This window comes from Panthera pardus, unplaced genomic scaffold (assembly GCF_024362965.1).
Source record: "Panthera pardus isolate Hobbes unplaced genomic scaffold, ASM2436296v1 HiC_scaffold_6, whole genome shotgun sequence".
Classification (NCBI taxonomy): domain Eukaryota; kingdom Metazoa; phylum Chordata; class Mammalia; order Carnivora; family Felidae; genus Panthera; species Panthera pardus.
This window is the reverse complement of record NW_026526991.1, coordinates 8190226-8196976: the sequence shown is the minus strand read 5'-3', so window position 1 is coordinate 8196976 and position 6751 is coordinate 8190226. Positions and strand designations below refer to the sequence as shown.

The 6751-nt window shown below is 55.5% G+C and overlaps 1 long non-coding RNA gene across 1 annotated transcript; it reads right to left on the bottom strand.

The window, feature by feature from the left end:
- Positions 1 to 2953: 2953 nt before the first annotated feature.
- LOC109265289 (uncharacterized) lies at positions 2954 to 4455 on the bottom strand. Its single transcript, XR_002079100.2, has 3 exons — positions 4352 to 4455; positions 3548 to 3638; positions 2954 to 3287 (listed from the first exon to the last, which is right to left on the bottom strand). It is a non-coding gene; the product is annotated as an uncharacterized LOC109265289 (long non-coding RNA).
- Positions 4456 to 6751: the final 2296 nt, after the last annotated feature.

Genomic DNA, 6751 nt, shown 5'->3' with positions numbered 1-6751 from the left:
ACCTGTCTGAGCCTTGGCGTCCTCGAGTGTGTGACGAAAATGGGAACAAGAGCCCACGCTCCAAATTCAAGGAAGACAAGGCGGCTGGCTCTTTCGTCGCTGCAGCAGGTAATGTCCAAATGTCCAAAGGTTGAAGCCAGTCCCCAAACCGAGGACAGTTTCCCTCAGCGGGCACACACCTGAGTGACGGCCACCAGTGGCGGCCTTGTTCCGCTGACCAGGCATCCACGGCCACGGTCACCCAGTCCCCAAATCCACCCTCTTCCAGAGTCTGCCAATCTCCCCGTGCCGTGAGCACTCTGGTCAGGGCGACCCTCACTCGGCAGGAAGTACACTCTGCTGTCGGCTTCAGCGTTTCGTCTGAGTGGTGCCCCCCCTTGCTCCAACAAGATAATGAAGCCTGTCTCCTGGGGGGAGCGCGAGCAGTGAACGACACCCTCCGGGAAGAGCTCCACGCCAGGGGGCCTGGGCCGGGCCGGAGAGCCGGTGAGCAAAGCCCCGTCTGCCAGCTGCAGGCAGGAGAGGAGAAGCCGCGCGGAGACGGCCAGGCTGCCCTGGACCCTCCACGCACCCACACGCACCGACGTCCACACTGTCGTCGGCCAGACCCGGCCACGTCAGGTCCTCACGCTGTCCTGAAGGTACTAGCCTGAGATGCTTTCTCTGACATAGTGGCCACAGTGCAACCAATGAAGCACAAGAAGGAAGGCGGGATGAAACGCGCTGTGACCACGTTTCGGAAAGGACGTCAGCCTGACACTGGGAAACAAGAACCGGGACAAAGGAGTAAGGAAGCGGTAGCGTTGATGACATCCTACGCCAGCCGCCGTACCGAATGTAACAGGGCCATGTCCTCCAAATAAAGGGCAAGATTGTCACGCTCGGTGGTAGAAGGACACTCGCATGTCTGCCACTTAGCAAAGGTGCGTGTTAAAGACGCAGACACGAGGAAGTTGACTACAAATGCTGGGAAAGTTCCAGCACGCGAAGGCCGCTCCGCAGAGAGCTGACACGGTTACCGTAGACAAAGTGGGGCATCACCCGTGATGACGGAGATCAGCAGAAGGGAGGACGGGAGGGGCCGACGGCCGCGGACTGAGCCGCTCCAAGTGCCCAAGGGAAGACAGCCCACCAGGAACCCTCAATGCACTCAAAAGTGGGGAAATGACGGTGTTGGCGGCTACACGGAGCGGGGCCCCGCCTCCGAGCTCCCAGAATCCTGCGGGAGAAGGGAGGGTGTCAGCAGCACCTGACAGTCGGGCTGAGAAATCAAGGTCTCGGGAAAGGGAGACTCCTGGTTTGCTACCTGATTCAACAGGGTGATGAGCTAGAAATCTATTAATGCTTTTGGACACACAATGTATAAAAATGTGACTTTGTGCCATCAACCTGAAACGGCTGGGGACAGACCTGAGAGCTCCCTGTGATTGAGGATAAGCTGGTATGAATGAGAAGCAGGGTGAGAAACAGGACACAAAAAATACTAACCCTTGTAAAGATAGACAAACTGGGGCTTCACCAAAATTAGAGACTTTCAAGGACCAAACTAAGAGCCTCTGTAATCAAGAAGTAACTTCAAAAGAGAACAGTGATAAAGCCACAGACAAGGAGGAGGTATTTGCAGTGTGTTGCAACCTGTGTGGCCAACACATAAAAAGGAGTCTAACCAATTTCTTAATACAATAAGACAGCCAAGGGGCGCCTGGGGGGCTCAGTCGGTTGAGCATCCGACTTCGGCCCAGGTCACGATCTCATGGTTCGTGAGTTCGAGCCCCGCGTCGGGCTCTGTGCTGACAGCATGGAGTCTGCTTGGGATTCTCTCCCTCCCTCTCTCCGCCCCCTCCCCCGTTCATGCTCAAAAAAGAACGAAAAAGACTATTACAGGTAATAAAAAGTGGGGAAAAGACCTGAACAGATACTACACAAAATAGTACACCAAGATGGCCAACAAAAATGAAGAGATGCCTATTTTATTAGTCACCAAGCAATCAAGTAAAAGTTTAAAAACCGCCTGAACCAGGTAGGTCAGCAAACATTCCCAGACCGCGCTGTTGAAAGCAGAGATTGGTCCAGAACTCCAGGAAGGTGTTCGACATTGGCGACCGGAAATGGATGCGTGCCCACGGCGCAACCCCGCCATCCTCCAGTGAGGCATGCACCCCACAGAAATGCGTGCACACACGGGTGCCAAGACACGGGCATCATGGGGGCAGCGTTGTCACAGTCAATTACTGGCAACCACCAAGTGTCCCTCAGCAATAGGACAGGTGACTATGCATGCTAGGTTCCCACGGAGACTCTGGCGGGGAAGGGAAGGAGCCGCGGGCGCATCCAGCAACGCGGATGAGTGTTGCCGCCCTCACATGTGTCTGAATGATGCCAGACTCCCAGCAGCACAGGCAGTGCATATAAACTTCGGGAGAAACAAAGTAACAGTAGCAGTGACTTGGGGAGGGGGACAGTGGGGAGGGCCAGGGGGAGCCATGGGTGGGCATGTTATCTTTGTGTCGGCAACACGAGCGTATACGGCACTTTAGATGGCACTGTTTACTATTAGTCTCCAATAATAAAAAGATAATTCTCTTAGGAGGAATGCCAGAATGTTTACCAATAATAAAAAGATAATTCTCTTAGGAGGAACGCGAGAATGTTTACCAAGTTCAAGTGTATTGCGACAGAGAATCAAAGATGCTCCGAATTTGTTAGCTTAACTTAATAGATTTACACGCGTTATTTAAATGCTTGGGAGATTTGTTTGCTAGCTAGACAACTGAAACACAGCGGGAAAAAAAAAAAAAAGAAAGAAAAAAAGAAAGAAAATCAAATATATTCGATACATTCATTCCATATAAAATACTTCAGGGAGTTTAATCGTCTAAGTTTATAATAAGATCAAACGTTAATCAAAGTTGAATCTGAAAGGATAAAAAAGTTATTTTTAAGTGGGATTTTGATAAATTGAATCATAATTTTAAAAGCCGAAGACCCAAGTGGTCCGTGAGTCACTTTCTCTGCGGGGGCAAGCAGTCTGCCAGGACACAGGACACAGGACACCTCGTGTTGACTCCATGTGATGAGGTCCGGGGTCCCTGTTGTCACACAAGACAGGAATGGCAGTGTCCTCATTGTTATCATTCTGACTCCACTTGTCCTCGTCATGGTCCTTGTCACTCCCCATGTGGGGTCAGCACGGTCCACCCCACTATCCTCTCCAATGTGGTTCTCCAGCCAGGCCACCTGGGGTACCGCCCGGGCTCTCCACAGATGCCACCGAACCACCATGGTCCCTAGGAAGGAAGGCGGACTTGTCACCACAATCCTCGGGTCCCCAGGGCTCGGGGGTGGGGGGACAGAGCAGGGACGCCCACTCCTGGGCCTCCCTCCCGCCCCCGTCAGCCTGGGCTCCTTCCACATCCTGCTGTTCCCACCTTGGATCTGTTGTCTTCAACACCTGGGTCCTTGGGAAGAAGCGCCCCACCTGCTGTTCTCCAGGGGACGTGTCATCTTTGTGGGGGCACCCCCAAACATCAGGGACAACCACACTCACCTCGCAGGGCTGTTCTGAGAACAACAAAGTTTTCTTAATATGTGAACCGTGGGGTGACCATAGGATCGGTGATTCCAGCCTGGGGATAAACCTGAGAAATGAAAACAGATGTTCAGACAAACACTTGTTTGGAATGTTCACAGAAGCCAAAACGCGGGAACAGCCCAGGTGTCCATCGACGGATGCACGGATATACACCACGTGGTCTAACCACACAACGGCATAGTACTTAGCCATAAAAGGAGTGAAGGCCCGACTCACATACAACGTGAGGAACATTAAACCACCATGCGGAGTGAAAGAAGGCCACACACAAAAGGCCACATATCGTATGATTCCACATATTTGAAACGTCCAGAACAGACAAATCTGTGGACACAGAGAGTGGAGGGGCGGCCATCAGGGGCTGGGGGAGGGGAGAGGAGGGAGGGGAGCTTAATGGGCATGCGTTCCTTTTTGAAGAAGTGAAAATATTCTGAAATTAATGTTGCTGATGGCCGCACAACGTTGTGAACGAATGTACTTAATGGCACTAAATTAAGCCGGTTCAAAATGATCAGTATCGTCAATTTTACGTTACGTGCATTTTATCACAAATTTTAAAAAGGAACACGGCTGAGCTCCGGAGGTGACATTTCCTTCCTCCTCCATCCCAGAGTCTCCCTTTAAACACGATTCTGTGACTTCTTCATTGCCGGCTCTTCCCTGGGGCTTGGGGTGGGCAGAATCGCGACCTCCCCCCCCCCCCCCCCCCGCCAAGGATGTCCACGTCCCAATGCCCAAAACGTGTGAGTGTGACCTTACCTGGCCAAAGGGACTCTGCAGATGTGGTTAAGTTCTGAAGTCAGAGACAATCCCGGCTCGTCTGGCGGGTCCATGGTAATCATCAGCATCCCCTAAAAGAGGATCCTCAGGTCAGAGAAGGTGTCACAGCAGACGCACAAGTGAGACGCTCTGAGATACACCGGCAGGTGCCATGCTGCTGGCTTTGAAGACGCAGCAAAGTCCCCGTGCCAAGGCCTCGGAAGGCGCGCAGCCCTGCCTGCCCAGTGGGGACGTTGGTCCCTGGAGCTGTGATCAACCACTCGGTCGTGGGGATCTCTCACAACAGCAGTGTAGTCTCAACGGGATCTCCCAACACGGCCGGAGGCCCCACTGCCCAGTCTGAGCTTCCTACCACCTCTCCTCTCCACTCCCGCCTCGAGGTTCGGGAACATCTCCTAGGCAGCGAGTGTAGACATAGCCACCGTCCCCTCCGTCTTGGAAACCCTCTCCCAACTGAGGAGAGCTCCAGCGTTCTCTGTGGCTCCCCATAGGACGCTGGGGGAGCAGACTAGTAATTATGTGCCACCGTGCAGAGACATTATGGAATCTTCCAATTAAAGGTATTTTAATTACTCCTGGTCCTGAGGCCCCGGCTGGGTCTCCCAGCCCTCAGATAAGGATGCCACCAGACTGTGCAAATGGGATTCTCTCCCAGGCCTACCCGAGTCACTGTCTTTCCCTTTGGAATGCACTTTAATTATGCACTGCTGGTCACAACACCGCCAATCTGGGCAGGAAATTGTATAAACCCTTTAGTGACAATTACAAGGAAGGATTTTCCTGCAGGTCGTCAGGGGCATCTCGGAAACATTGCCTGGCTGTCGTGTCTGCCTTCGTTTTAATCCCTTTATCTCGTTCCTCAGGGCACCTTTCTTTCTTACTTTCAAAACCTCATCACGGAGGAGGAAAAACAATCAGAAGAGCCACGCAATGGTTATCTCAAAATAGTCGAGTCCCTGTGACCCATCTCCAAGACCATCTAAGCTTTACTGGGAAGGAAGCCGTCCGGCGGAGGTGTGGAGAAGTGGTTCCCGTGCAGGTGCTGACACCCAGGCGTCCTGGGGTCCCAAGCGGCACAGGCCACCCCTGGGAGGCAGGTGCCTGGTCGACTGCTCGTGTCTCTCAAGGATGAGACGCAGGTGGCCACTTGCACTTACCCTCCCCTGGGGGATGTGGAACCCTCAGGAGAAGTGACCCTGGCTTCCCAGTTCAGGGCAAGGCTAGGCTTCGGATCTGTGTTCCTGGGCGGGTAGGTTCTGAACATCTCAGAATACCTTGAACAGTCCTGGAGTTTGGAGAAGGAGAAAGAGCATCCCTTTCATAAGCAGACAGGGTGACCATGAAGTCTCTGCTAAGAGGGGCGCAAGGAAACATGGGAGGCGGCAGAGAAGCATCTGCCTGATCTCAGAGGGGACACCTGCCCACGGGTCCCTTGGTCCTGCCCTCTACCCCAACTCCCGGTGCGGGAGCAGGGCAGCCTCGGCGTCCAATCTGGAGCACACAGCTGGCAGCAGCAGGTCTGGGTAAAGACAGGTGAATAAATCCAAGATCTCAAGGGGTCCACAGAGGGCACGGGCCCCCACATCCCTCCAGAAAGGTAGGAGAGGGAGCTTCTCCGCACCTCCACCTTGTGGCACCGCCTCGACCCTGAGCCCCGCCTCCACCCTCTGGCCCCGCCTCCACCCTGAGCCCCGCCTCCAGCTTCTGGCCCAACCTCCACCCTGTGGCACCACCTCCACCCTGAGCCCCGCCTCCATCCTCTGGCCCCGCCTCCACCCTGAACCCGCCTCCATCCTCTGGCCCCGCCTCCACCCTCTGGCCCCGCCTCCAGCCTCTGGCCCCGCCTCCACCCTGTGGCACCACTTCTACCCTGAGCCCCGCCTCCATCCTCTGGCCCCGCCTCCACCCTCTGGCCCCACCTCTACCCTGAGTCCCGCCTCCACCCTCTGGCCCCGCCTCCAGCCTCTGGCCCCGCCTCCACCCTCTGGCCCCACCTCTACCCTGAGCCCCGCCCCCACCCTAAGCCCCGCCTCCACCCTCTGGCTCCACCTCTACCCTGAGCCCCGCCTCCACCCTCTGGCCCCGCCTCCACCCTCTGGCCCCACCTCTACCCTGAGTCCCGCCTCCACCCTCTGGCCCCACTTCTACCCTGAGCCCCGCCTCCATCCTCTGGCCCCGCCTCCACCCTCTGGCTCCACCTCTACCCTGAGCCCCGCCTCCACCTTGTGGCACCACCTCCACCCTGATCCCTGCCTCCACCCTCTGGCCCCGCCTCCACCCTGTGGCACCACCTCCACCCTGTGGCACCACCTCCACCCTGAGCCCCGCCTCTAGCCTCTGGCCCCGCCTCCACCCTCTGGCTTCGCCTCCACCCTCTGC